At 38.6% G+C, this 16,612-nt stretch overlaps 1 protein-coding gene and 1 long non-coding RNA gene across 9 annotated transcripts in view; one reads left to right on the plus strand and one right to left on the minus strand.

The window, feature by feature from the left end:
* The window catches only part of SORCS1 (sortilin related VPS10 domain containing receptor 1), a 591,779-nt gene that overhangs the window by 309,316 nt on the left and 265,851 nt on the right, over window positions 1-16,612 (minus strand). The gene's annotated exons all lie outside the window — the stretch shown is intronic.
* Window positions 1,421-7,372, plus strand: LOC123566858 (uncharacterized). Its single transcript, XR_006689527.2, has 3 exons — window positions 1,421-1,740; window positions 6,519-6,643; window positions 6,971-7,372. It is a non-coding gene; the product is annotated as an uncharacterized lncRNA (long non-coding RNA).

A 16,612-nucleotide genomic window follows, 5' to 3' on the forward strand; every position in this document is an offset into this window, starting at 1 on the left:
GCCAGACACCAAATCTGCCAGTGCCGTGATCTTAAACTTCCCAGCCTCCAAAACTGAGAAATAAATTTGCTTTTTATAAACTACCTAGTGTATGTATATATATATATGTTTTTTTATAGCAGCCTGAATGGACTAAGACAGGAAGTTGATGTCATCACACATAATTTTTATATGTCCCTCTAGCTTTTTGTGTAATTTTGTGTAAAATTTATATGTAATTTTACATATAAAATTCTTCAGGTTTTTTGCATTTTTTACATATACTAATATTTACAGAATGTGACTCCCATGAAAGTGAGGTAATACTTGTATTCTTTTTTCAAAAATTTCCCTGGGCACAGTGGCTCATACCTGTAACCCCAGCACTTTGGGAGGCTGAGGCTGGCAGATCACAAGGTCAGGAGATCGAGAACATCCTGGCTAACACGGTGAAACCCTGTCTCTACCAAAAATACAAAAAAAAAAAAAAAAAAAAAATTAGCCGGGCATGGTGGCGGGCACCTGTAGTCCCAACTACTCAGGAGGCTGAGGCAGGAGAATGGTGTGAACCCGGGAAGCAGAGCATACAGTGAACCAAGATGACGCCACTGCACTCCAGCCTGGGCGACAGAGTGAGACTCCGTCAAAAAAAAAAAAAAAATTCATTGATAACTTATCAAGAGTGAGCAATGGTGAGCAAGTCATTTATGAAAGTCACATAACTATCCCAGCACTTTGGGAAGCCGAGGCGGGTGGATCACGAGGTCAGGAGATCAAGATCATCCTGGCTAACATGGTGAAACCCCATCTCTACTAAAAATACAAAAAATTAGCCGGGCGTGGTGGCGGGTGCCTGTAGTCCTGGCTACTAGGAGGCTGAGGCAGGAGAACAGCGTGAACCTGACAGGTGGAGCTTGCAGTGAGCTGAGATCCGGCCACTGCACTCCAGCCTGGGCGACAGAGCGAGGCTCCGTCTCAAAAAAAAAACAAAAACAAAAACAAACAACAAAGAAAGTCACATAACTGATGACCATACTGCTCACGGAACTTGCCAACCCAACTCACTTGTATCAGTTGTCACAGCTCTTCTGACAACTTTATTACTTTTGGCAGTGTAATGTCTAAACACTCACATTCTAAAATACATTTTTAATCCATTCAGTTATTATATATTACACTCCTTTTATCTCTACATTGTATTACAATTAGGGGATTATTTGGTTATTTTTAATCACATGTGTAGGTGAGTGTAACTAGGCAGAATTTTCCCTCCTCCTCCTCCCCTGAAGATGTTCTTCCCTAATGAATATGTTAAGATGACATGACAAAAGGGACTTTGTAGATGTAAGTGTGGTTACTGATCAGTTGTCCTTAAAATCAGGAGATTATCCTAGATTATCCAGGCAGACCTGATATAATCTCATGTGCTCCTAAAGGCAGAAGAAAAAGAGAGATTTAAAGTGTGAGAAGGACAGCTCCTGCCATTGCTGAAGATGGAGAGGGCCGAGTGAGGAGAGCTGTGGGTGGTGCGCAGGAGCAGAGAACAAGCCTTAGCTGTCAGTCAGCAAAGGCACAGTGAACTCAGACCTACAGCCTTAGGACCTGGATGTGCCAATAATCGGAATGAGCACAGAAGAGAATGCCTCCCCAGAGCTCCAGATGGGAGTCCAGCCAGCTGATACCTTAACATCAGCCTTGTGAAACCCTAAGCAGTGAGCAAGCTGAGCTCATCTGGACTTCTGATCTGCAGAATTGTGTGAGGTAATACACGGATACACTTTTAAGATGTTAAATTTATGGTAATTTGTTAGTAAGCAATAGAAACCTAATATAGTTTCATGTGAGATATTAGTTCTGATAAAGCTAATAATGACAGCACAAGGTGGTTGGTGGCTAAGGTGGCTGGAATGCAAAGTGTTCACAGTATCATTATTTGGTACCTGGGACAGATATTGATCAGGCTCCAGTAATAGTTCAAAATGAAGTCTTTAGGTATGAGAGTTCCATTTTACTTGTTGAATAAGCATGCTCTGTTCTTCCTGATAGTCAAAGGCATAAAAAGAATTGTTGCACCTCAGTCTTATTACATTTAAAGATACTATGAAATAAAGACTAGCTTTGGTGCTAAAAAACTATAAAATCATCTTTTTTGTGTTAAAAGAAAAAATACCTAGAACATACTTAGGAAAACAAAATTTTTCAGTTGAAGAGTTCCTAAATATGTCTCTGAAGGACACTAAAGGGCCAATTATCTAAAGGACAGTCTGACATTTATGAAGCGGGGAGAAGGATGCAGTCTGTTAAAAATTCAGATTCATGGGTTTCTTTCCCAAAGCTTCTAAGCCAACAGGTCCTGGAAGTGCTCAGAAATCTATATATAGTTCAATAAGCTTCCTAGAATTAGTATAGTCTACTTCGAGAAAAGGTTTAGGTAAGGGAATTATATGAAGAGTGTTTGAAACTCCATAGGATAAACAAATAGGCTAAAAATAACCTAACAAACAATGAAGTAGAAGAGAAATGGAACAAGAATATCAATATACCTGTTTGTGCAAACTCAGCTACTACCCTAAGAAACAAGCAGTAGGCCCAGTTTCAAAAGCACAATAAGCTGGGTGCGGTGGCTCACGCCTGTAATCCCAACACTTTGGGAGGCTGAGGCAGGTGGTCATGAGGTTGGGAGATCAAGACCATCCTGGTTGACACGGTGAAACACCCGTCTCTACTAAAAATACAAAAAAATTAGCTGGGCATGGTAGTGGGCCCCTGTAGTCCCAGCTACTCAGGAGAATGGCGTGAACCTGGGAGGTGGAGCTTCTGGTGAGCTGAGATTGCACCACTGCACTCCAGCCTGGGCGACAGAGCAAGACTCTCAAAAAAAAAAAAAAAAAAAAAAGCAGAATAAATCTACTCAAAAGACATGATAAAGAGGAGCAATGACTTTTGAACAGAAAGGCTATGCGGTCCAGTAAAATGACTTTGGGCTTTAGGGACGGCTAGACCTTCATTAACATCCTTACTTGTTCACTCACAAGGTAACTACACAAGGAATTTCTCTATCTTTTTGTGTCCTCCTCTGCAAAATAGGAACAGCAGTGCCTAATCCTTAAGTAAGTGTTGAAGATTAAAATAACTATTGTCAGTTTGGCAAACTATAGCTATTTAATAAATATCTATTCTTTTGTCTGCTCTCTGTTAGAAACAAAAGCTCCAAAGGTGATAAATATATTCCAAATTGACTAGTCCCACTCCTGGTCTTTAACCTTTTCAGAGAAAAAAGCTTGCATCCCATTATGTTTTAAAGGCCAGAAAAGGAAATTCATTAACATCTCTTAGTCATTTGTTCCAGTAACATCATTTATACCAGAAATGCCTTCTTCAAATCCCACCTAATAAAACTCGAACCTATTATCTATCTACAACATGTATTCATGAAGTAGAGAAGAAATTAAAATGAGACAGCTAATGTCGCTAGAGACCAATGGGCTTAACAGCAAAAGCTGAGAAGATTCAAATTTGTTGCCACCTTACTAAGCCACCATTTTTAGAATAGATTTCTTACCCAGTATCCTATTTATCTCCTGGGAATTGGTAATAATTATGGTAACAATCCCCCTTTGATATGCTTGTATTTATTCAACCAACATGTACTGAACATTCTATTGTATGCCATAGGCCCTGCAAAATACTGTGGGCACAGAAATGAATAGAAGTTGGTTGGTTGTTCCCTAGGATCTCTGAGGGCAAGCTTAGCTAAAGTGAAATCTAAGTTACTACCTCTTTCAGATGCTCCAGAGAGGCAATAAATACCTAAGTTCTCTGCCTCTGGATTTAGTACAGTTGCTTCTGAGTTATTTAGTTGTCATTCCCAGCTTCACCCAAGATACTTGGAGAATGAACTGCAATTCCCCTGGTTCTACCATTATGCTGTGAATCTGAGCATACTATTGGGAATATGATCTACCAGGGGTGTCCAATCTTTTGGCTTCCCTGGGTCACATTGGACGAAGAAGAATTGTCTTGGGCCACACATAAAATACACTAACACTAACGATAGCTGATGAGCTAAAAAAAAAAAAAAAAAAAAAAAAAAAAAAAAAATCACCAAAAACTCTCATGTTTTAAGAAAGTTTATGAATTTGTGTTGGGCTGCATTCAAAACTGTTCTGGGTTGTGAGTTGGACAAGCTTGGTCTAGGTCAACATCTGGCAAACTTTTTTCTGTAAAGGTCCAGGCACTACATATTCTTGGCTTTGTGGGTCATAGAGTCTCATTTGCAATTTTTCAACTCTCCCATTAGAATATGGACAATATGTAAACAGATAGGTGCAGCTGTGCTCCAATAAAACTGTATTTATAATCAAGTGGTAGGCAGAATTTGGCTGTTGTTGACCCTATTTTTTTTTTTTTTTTTTGAGACTGAGTCTCACTCTATCGCCCAGGCTGGAGTGCAGCCACACGATCTTGGCTCACTACAAGTTCTGCCTCCTGGGTTCACGCCATTTTCCCGCCTCAGCCTCCTGCGTAGCTGGGACTACAGGCACCTGCCAGCCGGCTAATTTTGTTGTTATATTCTTAGTAGAGAAGGGGTTTCACCACGTTAGCCAGGATGGTCTCGATCTCCTGACCTCCTGATCCGCCCACCTCAGCCTCCCAGAGTGCGGGGATTACAGACATGAGCCACCGCATCTGGCCTGCAAATATATTAACCAATGGTCCTAGTTGTATATCTATTGCCAGCTCTACTCATTTCTTTGACTTAAGCTTCTCTGACTCACCAGGAAAAAGAAAACGATAATGTTTCTGATCCTGCACAGGTAAGTTGACCTTTCATACAGTGTCACAGCAGGAAGAACCTGGCTTGTTCACTATTTTTATATGTTGGCATCTGCAGTCCAGTACAGAGTTGCTCAAAATTCATAATGCATCCATAGCTGGAGTTCTGAGCCACTAGATTGTTATTTATTTATTTATTTTTTTGCTGAGAACACAAGTCATATCTCAAGCCATAATATACATCTACAACCTTGCTTCCTCTCCCTAATTCTGTAAAACTACTTAGCATTTAGAAAAGTTGTAAAAACTTACTCTGTCCTCTCTTATTTCCTCTTTTCCTCTCTCCTTCTTTCTTTCTCTCATTTGAACTATATTCATGTCACTCTTACAATGTGCTGTGAGAGCTAAGGCTCTTGGATTCCAGTGATATGAAAATTTAAGCATTAAATTCCTTTTTATAAGATTTTGAATGATCTAGCCAAAGCCTGTGGTGGAAAAAACAACTTCCCCTCAAATAGAGTGCTGAGATAATGTAAGATTATCTAAGCTATAACCACCTTTCTCTGGAAGCATCAAAGATTGTCTTTTGTCTTATATTCTGGAAACGCTTTCCCACTCAGCAGATGAGGCACCTTAACCTTCACATTCTATTTTTTTTTCTTTTAAATTTATAGATACCATTTAGGGAGATTTCAATTCCCATTAATAATATGTGCAATTGATCTACATTTAAGAGAATTTAATCATGTCTTGGTGACAAATTTAGCTCAAAGCAGAGCTTCACTTAGAACTTCCAAGTAAATTTCCATTGAAAAGGTCAATTTCTAACATTTGTCAGTTAAAGCCCATACCAGACAAATTAAATTTTCCTCCACTTGTCTGCAGCATGGACACTTTCAATGTTGAATATCACCAGTGGTTGTCAATTAGGAAAACTGCCACCCTGCCCAAAAAAACATCATAATTGAGAAGTTTTTAAAAGAAGACCTGAATATTTATTTATCTAAGAGTTAGAATATTTTTTCTTACTAAAAAGTGATCTATCTCATGGTGGCAATGAGAAAATAAAATAAAACACTGTCTTACTGGATCCTCAAAATCAGTTCAATGGTATAAGTATGTGAACATCTACTACTGAGGAAAGAAGTCAGGGCAGGGCCTAAACCTTTACTGAAGTTTATGAGTTTCACTGGGATACAAAGCACCTGAGCAATTAGAAATTAACATGTAATCATCAAGGATAAAGCTTGATAAAATCATGAATCCCTTGTTATACTGAAGACAGTCTATGATTTTAGATAGTAGAAAAGCTATGTTGTTTAGAATTTCTGTGGAAGGCTTTATAAAACAAGAAGGATATTGTAAATAGCCAATTTAGACAGATAAATAGAGACTAAGAGCTACGACAATCATATACTTTTTTTTCCTCTTGCTTCTCTGTATTTTCTTATTTTCAACCATATGTATTATTTTTTATTAGAAATATAATAAAGTTTTTAAGGAGAATGTTGGGTGGGGGGGAAACTGAAGAAAAGTAAAAAAAAAAAAATTGATTTTCAATTTCCTCTAGTTGCCCTCAGATCAAATAGAACTGAATGTTCTGGTTTTTCTTCCTTTTGGATCTCAATTATTGAGTGCTTCAAAATTTAGTCTGAAGAAAAGAATTCATGGCCAAATATCTAAAAATGGTTTTTGCCCATGAAGTCAGCCGCAAAGGAAAGAGATTTGGCAGGTCTTACAGAACGCTTCTTTCATTGTTGCAGGAAATGTGAGCAACTAACAAGGCTATCTGGAGGACAGTGAAGGAACACGCAGCCTCAGAGTAGGGGAAGCAAGGATGCTTACTGTATAATTTTCATGCTTATCTTCTGACATAGTGGAAGAAAAGGTAATGGTAGCCATGTGATATGGTTTGGCTGTGTCCCCACCCAAATCTCATCTTGAATTGTAGCTCCTATAATTCCCATGTCTTATGGGAGGGACCAGGTGGGAGATTAATTGAATGATGGGAATGGTTTCCCCCATACTGTTCTCGTGGTAGTGAGTAAGTCTCATGAGAACTGACGGCTTTATAAGAGGAAAGGGGTTTTGCTTGGCTCTCATTCCCTTTTTGCCTGTCACCACATAAGACGTGCCTTTCACCTTCCCCCATGATTGTGAGGCCTCTCTAGCCATGTGGAACTGTGAGTCCATTAAACCTCTTTTTCTTGGCCAGGTGCATTGGCTCACTCCTGTAATCCCGGCACTCTGGGAGGCCGAGGCGGGCGGATCATCTGAGGCCAGGAGTTCCAGACCAGCCTGGTCAACATGGCAAAACCCCATCTCTACTAAAAGTACAAAAATTAGCCTGGTGTGGTGGCAGGCACCTGTAATCCCAGCTACTCAGGAGGCTGAGGCAGGAGAATTGCTTGAACCTGGGAGGTGGAGGTTGCAGTGAGCCGAGATCACAGCACTGCACTCCAGCCTGGGCGACAAGAGTGAGACTCCGTTTCAAAACAACTACAATAACAACAACAAAACCCAAAACTGTCTTTTTCTGTATTGATTACCCAGTCTCGAGTATGTTTTATCAGCAGCAAAAAATGGACTAATACACCATGGTGAATTATTTTCTACATTTTTTTTGTGGATTTTTTCTTAGTAATTCTTTGAATCAAACATCACACACACACACACACACAGTCTGTCATCTTGGGTTGAGTGACAACGCTAACTAAGCTGTCCCAAGATTACAGAGGAGGCTGTCTTTTCCAAGTACCCTGTGATTACTATCGATCTGTTCAGCTCATTGCAACTCAACCTTACCAGGCTGGTCATGAAAGAAGGAAGAGAGATGGATGTTATTAAAGATTCTGAATACCTACTCTGCAGGTATCATTCATTAGAAGTAAACTAAATGTACCAACATTCATGCATACAGAAAAATTATGCAGCAGATCCATTCTCTTTCTAGAAACCAGACCCTATAATGACATAAAATTCAGACAGATATAAGTGGAAGTTTCTACTGTGAAAGTGTAATATGGAAGCTCAAATGTATTAGATGATACAAATAACTGAGCAAAGCAAAGGCTAGAGTAGTTGTCTTCAGCAACCAGCAGTTATTTATTAAGTTATCATGTGCCCAGGACTATGCCAGGCACTAAGCAGAGAATGTTTAGAAAAAGATGACCAGGGACCTAGAGACTGTGACCTTGAAAATATAATGGACTTCATAAATGAGAGTTGATGGCTTCTGAAACAGAGTAGAAATATCAGTTATAACAAGTCTCACCAACAGATTCACAAACACCAACAGAGTACCAATGAAAGCACACATCAGTCACATGAGACACTATTAATATATTATTACTAATTAACATTAATATATTGTTTAACAACTGGCCATAATTGTGCCTATTTCAATACATGTAATAACATTCAACGAATTGTTAAAACTAAGCAACTGTTGATACATTAAAATGAAAATGACATTTAAAATATGTTAATGAATACTATTTTGAAATAATATCACTATTTGAATTTAGCAATAATTCACATCATCTTTATAATATCTTGGGTGAAAAAACAGAGAGCAAGATGGCAAAATCTTGCCTGACATTCAGTAATCTTAGATGGATTAGAGAGTTATCAGAAAATGAAAAATGTTATTACTTTGGCACAGAGACTATAAATTTAAATATAACCTTGGGAGGCTGAGGCAGGAGAATCATTTCAACCCAGGAGGCAGAGGTTGCAGTGAGCCGAGATCACATCACTGTACTCCAGCCTACACGATGGAGCAAGACTCCATCTCAAAAATAGATAAATAAATATAACCTCCCAATAAAGAAGCACATATATAGTGCTTAGAAAATAGCTTTTTTAATAAGTGGTAATTATTAGCAGTAAGACAAATAATTAACTTAAAACATACTCATGGTCTAACAGTTACAGAATCACTCTTAAAAGGATCTAGTATTAAAGACTTTGGAGATTTGCTTTCTTAAACTACATTCTATAATGTCTACATGACTATTATTTTTCATTACAAATGCATTGTTTTCTAACATATGGGCAACATATTGATATACGTCATATTCTGTATTCTTTCTGTTGCATACACATACACTCTAACTAAAGATGGAGTGGTTACATAGACAAAGCTGCAAACTGCATGCTCACCTGGACAGGTTTTTACTCTTGCCTCTATCATTGACTTAATGTGTAACATGAAGCAAATTCCCAATTCCCAACTCCTTGGGCCTTAGTCTTGCCAACTATATAAATGGGGATAGTGCTGGCTCCTCTCTGCGATCCATGGTGTCATACAGATAAGTGAAATAGAATCTGAGAATGTTCTTTGGGTTTTTATAGAAAAATATGGAACACAAACTATTCTTCCATTCTTCAGAAGCTGGTTTGAGGTAGTAGACAGTTTATAGAATAGATGGAAAAGAAAAAAAAAGTAAAATATCATTGGCCAAATACAGAAGTTAAGTCTCAGGCCTTCTAACTTCATAGTCTCCTTAGTAAGATCAAACTGACCGAGGCTGCTCAACAATTGGAAGGTACTGGTGCCTGTACATTATGGAGGTTAGTGCCTTTAAAAAATTTTTCATGGTAGAAACAGCACTGGAAAAGAAGAAAATATCAAGACTATCATCAACATAAGCAAAAGAACTAAGACAGCCCTATTTACCACAAAAGTAGGGTCAGTATTTTGCTAAGTACCTGGAAACCATAGATGACCATAAATATTTCTTGAATGAAAGTCTTCAATCCTGGTTTTACTAGTGGGAAATCAATTAGCCTTGGTTACATTACATAAAATGAGGGTAGTAATAATGTGCCTTGTTGGCTTCACAAGTTTCCATTCCATGACCAATTTAAGTGTCACTTCGACGACCATCTCAAATGGAAATAACCTACTCTCCGACTGGACTGAATATCCTACTTGCATGTCAAAAGATAAATATAACCAACAATGCAAAGCATGAAATGATATCTTATATCCTCAAATAGATTGTAAGCTGGTAAGAGTAGCAGAATCTATGTCCTAGACCTTGCTCCAAACATTGTGCCAGCCACTGCAGAAATGGAACAGAGCTTACACTGGATAAACTAATTAACCACAGATGTGAAAGCATCTGTAAAATGTGAAAGTATTTAAAATCACAAGTGCGGTTTTAGAAAGGTTTATGTGACACAAAAAAGTACTGGGAATAAAGATGTGAAAAACATCAAGGTCATTCCAATAAATACTGTTTTTCAATAGGAGGTAAAATTTTTTGTAGAAAGAATACTTGTCTTTACTCAAAAGTATTCAGAAATTAGAAACAATTTTCTATAGTTTCAGAGAAACATGGGGAAAGGCAAGTTGTTACTTTTTGAGATACTAGGTTAAGCATCCTCTTCTCTGGTTCCCCAGGCAGCCAGAAGCTTGGCAGAAAGCCCAATATCCTTGCCTCAAGACACTTAGTACCCTAATGGACAGACAACCCAGCCACTGCCCCTGCCAACTCTCTTTTCAGCACAGCACCAAGGAACCAAGAAAAACACACAGCAGTTATAGGGCTTTACCACCCCAAATGTGTCCCACTGCCCAGCAACAATGGCGTCACCCAGGAGCGCGTTAGGAGTATAGACTCACACCATACACCATACACCATCCATAAGAAAAGAGAGCCCCAGGTAATGTGTGTGTCCATTAAGGTACAAAAAGCACTTCCTGGCCGGGCACGGTGGCTCACACCTGTAATCCCAGCACTTTGGGAGGCCGAGGCAGGTGGATCACGAGGTCAGATCAAGACCATCCCGGCTAATACAGGTGAAACCCTGTCTCTACTAAAAACACACACAAAAAATTAGCCGGGCGTGGTGGCAGGCGCCTGTAGTCCCAGGTACTCGGGAGGCTGAGGCAGGAGAATGGCGTGAACCCAGGAGGCGGAGCTTTCAATGAGCCGAGATAGCGCCACTGCACTCCAGCCTGGGCGACAGAACAATACTGAGTCTCAAAAAAATTAAAAATTAAAAATTAAAAAAAAAAAGCACTTCCCTAGACCCAGCTTGATATTAGGACATCCTGCTCTTCTGATGACTTTTCACTACTGTTTCTCGAAGTGCAGCAGGCAATGGAACAAACTAAGGGTAAATTATCTGGGGTGTTTGTAAAAATACAGACTTCTGGGTTCTACCACATACCTACTAAAGTTACTGGGATGGCGAGCAGAAGTCTGCATTTTAAATAATCACTCAAGGTGATTCTGATGCACAATTAATTTTGTGCACTATTCTTCGTTAGTGATTGAAAACCCTTGGCTATTTCCCTCGCATTTCCCTTTCTCACTTGGAGCTCTGAGATTTCAGGTTGTCTTTCTCTCCCTCTCCCCACTCACCATTTACACAGATTGAACCTTTTTTTCTATCTCTAAATAATCTAGGAATTGTTTTCCTCTAATAAAATGGCTACACTCTTGATTAAGGAATGCGATAAGCCTGCCATCAATTACCTTAATTGATCTGACAACCTGATTATACCTAGAAAGGGGAAAATTTCCTCAGTGAAGCCTTATTAAAAAGGAGAAAACAAAACAAAGGTCTGTGTAATTAAAATGTGATCGCTGGCGATGAGTATGTAAAATCAGCCCTGAGAGGCATTAGTGATGAGAAAACTTCTCTAAATGACATCTTAGGAAGACAAAGGAACACAAATGGGTCAAATAAATCAGTGGGCTACTAGGGGAGAATGCTGAATAGAAACACAAGGGACTCTTCTCAATTCTTAAGTTATCAGAAGTTCTGAAATTAACAAATCCACTGTTGGTTTATGATGTAGAGAGCCCTAATGCTGGCCCTGTTTGTACCTCTATGAACCAAAGTAGAATGTCAGTTATTGGCACCATTTGTGGTTTTACATTTATATACATATTTTTTTTTTTTCTGGAAAATCATGCTAAAAGTAAAAGCTTGAGACCACATCTCAATAGGAATTGAATAAATAATCCAATGAAGCAGAGTTCAGAGCATCGATTCTACTTTATAGTAACCATGACAGCTCCAGCAAAAAGAGCAGCACTCAACATGTGTTCCTGATTCAAGGATAATTTCTCTAGTAGTCTTTATGATACATTTTCTTCTCTGACTCATTCTTAGTGGAACATATCTTCTGAATTTATCCTGTACTTGAGTAACCCCCAGGCCTTCAAGAACAGGAAAGCAATATGGTTCCCTTATTACTTTACATAGCAAAAATATCTAGGTCCTAAAAGTGCTAACAAACAGATATTATTAATTAGGATGAAGTGTCACACTGGAGTGCTTGATTAAATTAATTAAGTTGATGATTGGTCTGGAGGTGATAGGAAGCTGTTTTCATAGTGCACCTGTAAATTGTGCTAATAACCGGTGGCCCCTTAGAAATCTAAAGAAAAGATATTTTTAGATGAATAAGTTAGCAAAAAGTTGATAGAGTGATCAGAATGTATGAAAATGCCTCTTGTACAGTAAGTATCAAGTAGGTATCAAATATATGAATGAATGGACAGATTTGAGTTTCCTGCTCTCTTGACCTATATCAAGACAACAAAATAATCAGAAGTTTCAATTGGAATTCTTTGTTTTTTTGAGACAAGACCTTGCTCTGTTGCCCTGGCTGAAGTGCAGTGGCATCACCATAGCTCACTATAACCTCGAATTCCTGGGCTCAAGTGATCCTCCTACTTTGGCCTTCTAAGTCACTGAGATTACAGGCATGAGCCATGGCGCCCTGCCAGGGATCCTCTTTAAACTGAGTATAACAGTCCTCTTTGAAAATTACAAAGAATAAAGATGAAAACAGACCAAAGGGAATCAACATCAAAGAAGATTTTTGTCTTAATTTAGGGCTTCAACTAAACTAATCCATTTTTCCTTTATTAAAGCCATACAGGAGAATTAATAGGTCTGTAGTTTTGACAATCTACTCACATGCCTAAACCACTTAAGCAATGTACTGTTCTTTCATTTTGTGTGAGGGTCCAGGGTTGGGGAGCAGGAGGTAAACCATTCCTTCTACTACCACAGTGTTCTCAATGGGGTAAGCAGCAAAATGGCCTTAATTCTGACCAATTCACTCCAAATGTAACATTCTATGCCAGACTACATTTGCATGTGACCCTGAATATGCTTCACACAAAGCCTTCTCCATGTGTCAGAGCAAAGGTTCCTGGCATTTTATAACCTACATGAGTTTGCTACCAGGCTGATCTGCAGATGTGAAATTGAATGAAATGGACCAAGATTTCCCTTGAAGGCAAATCAAATGGGAACATGTGTCAACAAGTCACCAACACTCCTTGGTGACCCTAGAGTTAAACAACAGTTCAAATAGGATTGCAACTGCAATCTACTTCTCTTATTCGTAAACAACCTTTTATTCTAAGTCACCTGGAGTTTGACTTAGTTTAAACAGATGTGGTTATTTACCTACTTCAAATAGTCTCTGGACAATGCCTTCCATCACAGCATATTAACCGGAAAGCTCAGCGACTGTGTAGTTTTTATGCTCCACAGAACACCTAGCACATTTCACAAGTGCAGGCACTTACCAAATTTTTTTCACAGTTCAAAGCTTTAAATTTGAATAACAAAGTTGTACATAAATATATTGGGACTTTATCAAGACTCCATGATTTATCCACCCATTTATTCATTCATTTATGCACTCATTCTACTTATTTCACAATTTTTCATGGAGTCTTCTTTATGCAAGAAATAAATATAAATGAGGATAGTTCAACCCTGCCAGAGTTCATAGTGTGTAGGATTATTGGCCAAATAAAGAAGTCAAGTCTCCAGCCTTCTAACCTTTACATGTCTCCAGATAAATTAAACTCCATTTACCAAAATAGATTATCTAAGAACTACACATTTCAAATGAAAAACTTTAACTGTATTTTTTTATAGTGTCTAAAACTCACTCAATAAAATCACAGGAAAAAAAGGGGGCATTTTGAAAGCATTTTTTTTTTTTTTCTTGAGATGGAGTTTTGCTTTTTCTGCCCAGACTAGAGTGCAATGGCATGATCTCAGGTCACTGCCACCTCCGCCTCCCTGGTTCAAGCAATTCTCCTGCCTCAGCCTCCCGAGTAGCTGGGATTACATGTGCCTGCCACCACGCCCAGCTAGTTTTTTGTACTTTTTTTTTAAGTAGAGATGGGATTTCACCATGTTGGCCAGGCTGGTCTCAAACTCCTGACCTCAGGTGATCCACCCACCTCAGCCTCCCAAAGTGCTGGGAATACAGGTGTGAGCCACCGCACCTAGCCTTGAAAACTTTTATCAATTGCCATTCCCCTATCATCACCAAAGCATAGGGTTTTTGGTCACCTTCAATAAATACTTTCAAAAATAATAATGGATGGAGCCAACAAAAGGAATGAGAAACATTTGTTTTGATCTAAAACATTTAGGTTAGCTCAGATTTTATAACAACACATACATTTAACTATATTTATTTTTTATTGTTTTTTCCCTATTAGCCTATAAGCTCCCTGAAGGCAGGGGCTACATACTTCTGATAATTCATGTATTATCTGCACCTAGCACAATGCCTGGCATATATTACATGCAATAATTATGGAATAAATAAGTTAATGATGAAATAAATCAATGCAGTATAATTTTACACACTGAAAATTATAAACATCTCTAAATAGCTTTCAAATTAAAACATGATGTTGCCACATGTTGCATGCAAAAAAATTATTAGAAGATTATTGCAGATCATTTCAGTGCACCAGGAAAGGTAATTTCCTTTTTTCTTTTGTAGAAGATTCACAGGAAAAAAAAATGCAAGTGGAAAAAAAAAAATAGGAGAAAGAGTGGAGTTCAGCTCAAATGACAAACTAAACATTTTTATTCAATACTTCATAGCCTTCAAAAATGGATAATTATCTCTCCAGCTCTTCGGGCCAGCAGCATGAGGTTGAATACATCATCAGTCCTGATATTAAAACATGAGTTTGCAAGTAAACAGGAAGTTTATCTTATAAAATGGAGCTTTTTATTTGCACAGAAGTTTTTCATTAATAACAGAGATGGACTTTCAGCTACTTACTACAGCTGTGGCTCTCTCCCTGACATATGGAGCTTCTTAAAAGAAAAAAAAAACACACAAATTAGGAGGATTTTTCAGCAAATTCAATTCCTTTTCTCTCCCAGAGGGGTGGGTGGAAGCAGCAGGTGGCAAATTCATTTTTATCTAATAACATTTGATCATGTGACATTTTATTTCCACAGTTGATGTAACTTAATGAAGAGCAAATTGGGAAAATCCGTCAGCATGTAGCAAGTTAGCGGGGCATGTGTGCATGCGTGTGTGTGTGTGTGTGTAGGGAGAATAGAAAGGCCTCTTTGGTGGAGATAAGGGGAAAAGATTGCTGTTACATGTTCTGGGTAGAAAACTTTTTTTTTTTTCTTTTTAAGACATTAGTTCCAATCAATGTTGACAGCAGTCTAAAGGAATTATAAGGGCTGGAGAGACCATCTTTATTAAATGAGATCTGGTGATCTCAGGCAGGTCCTAAAAGAAGTAGATATACAAAAATAAGCCCCAAGACTGACAGCAGAAATACTGGAGACCTCCATGGTAGAGTTACAAGTGCTATGTGAAATAAACCTGTGTAGCCAATGAAGGAAGATGAGGAACTGAGGGAGCCATCAATCTGACAGTTTCCACTAAGAAAAGCAGATGCTCATGAGTTTCAACCAAAGTTATACTTAGCTTTAGGTACATGTAATACCAGAAAAACAGCCTTTCTAAGCAGGTAAAATAAAAGAAAGGCTTGTTATTTTATCACATTACTGACATTGTCAAGGAGCCTAAGTTCTAGAAGAAAGCCAAGAGTTCTGGCTAGTTCAGAAACACTCAATATAATCTTGAGTAAACAGTTTTGTCACAAGCCTTGGCTTTCTCAACTGATGGAATGGGGATAATGAGAGTACATATCTTATTTGACATTTGAGAGGATTACATGAGTCTTTTTTTGTAAGTACCCCAACCTATTAGCTTTTTTCATGATTGATATAAACCAGATGTCAACTGGGAGAATTCCTGATGAAGAAAACCAGGTAAATTTGGCCTGGTCAAGCTTTCATACTGTACTCACCCTACTTCATTTGTCAGATCAGTGTTAAGACCTCAAAGTTAGATGATTTCCTGCTCACCTTCCTCAAGTCCGTTTTGTGCTTTCTCTGTCCCTTCCCTTTGTAGCAGGGGTTTTGAAACATCTGGAATTCTCAGGAAATGATATTAAACAGCCGTGTTAGAGGTCCTCACTTACCCTAGACCCTCATTAATTCTGTGCATGACCTGTGACTTTTAGGTTTTGTTTAAAAGGTAAAAATAAATTGGAGATGACCAGGTGCAGTGGCTCATGCCTATAATCCCAGCACTTTGGGAGGCCGAGGTGGGCAGATCACCTGAAGTCAGGAGTTCAAGACCAGCCTGACAAACATGGTGAAACCCCATCTCTACTAAACACACAAAAACTAGCCAGGCATGGTGGTGTGCACCTGTAGTCCTAGCTACTCGGGAGGCTGAGGCAGATGAATCACTTGAACCTGGGAGGCAGAGGTTGCAGTGAGCTGAGATTGTACCACTGCACTCCAGCCTGGGAGACAGAGTCTTCCAGAGACTCTGTCTCAATAATAATAATGATGATGATGATAATAATAATAATAATAATAAATTGGAGAGGATGTGGAAAACTGGAACACTTGCATAATGTTGGTGGGATTACAAAATGGTACAACCACTATGGAAAATGGTATGGAGGTTCCTTTAAAAATTAAAAATAGAATTGCCATTTGATCCAGTAATCCCCCTCTTAGGTGT

Source organism: Macaca fascicularis, chromosome 9 (genome assembly GCF_037993035.2).
Source record: "Macaca fascicularis isolate 582-1 chromosome 9, T2T-MFA8v1.1".
In the NCBI taxonomy this organism is placed as follows: domain Eukaryota; kingdom Metazoa; phylum Chordata; class Mammalia; order Primates; family Cercopithecidae; genus Macaca; species Macaca fascicularis.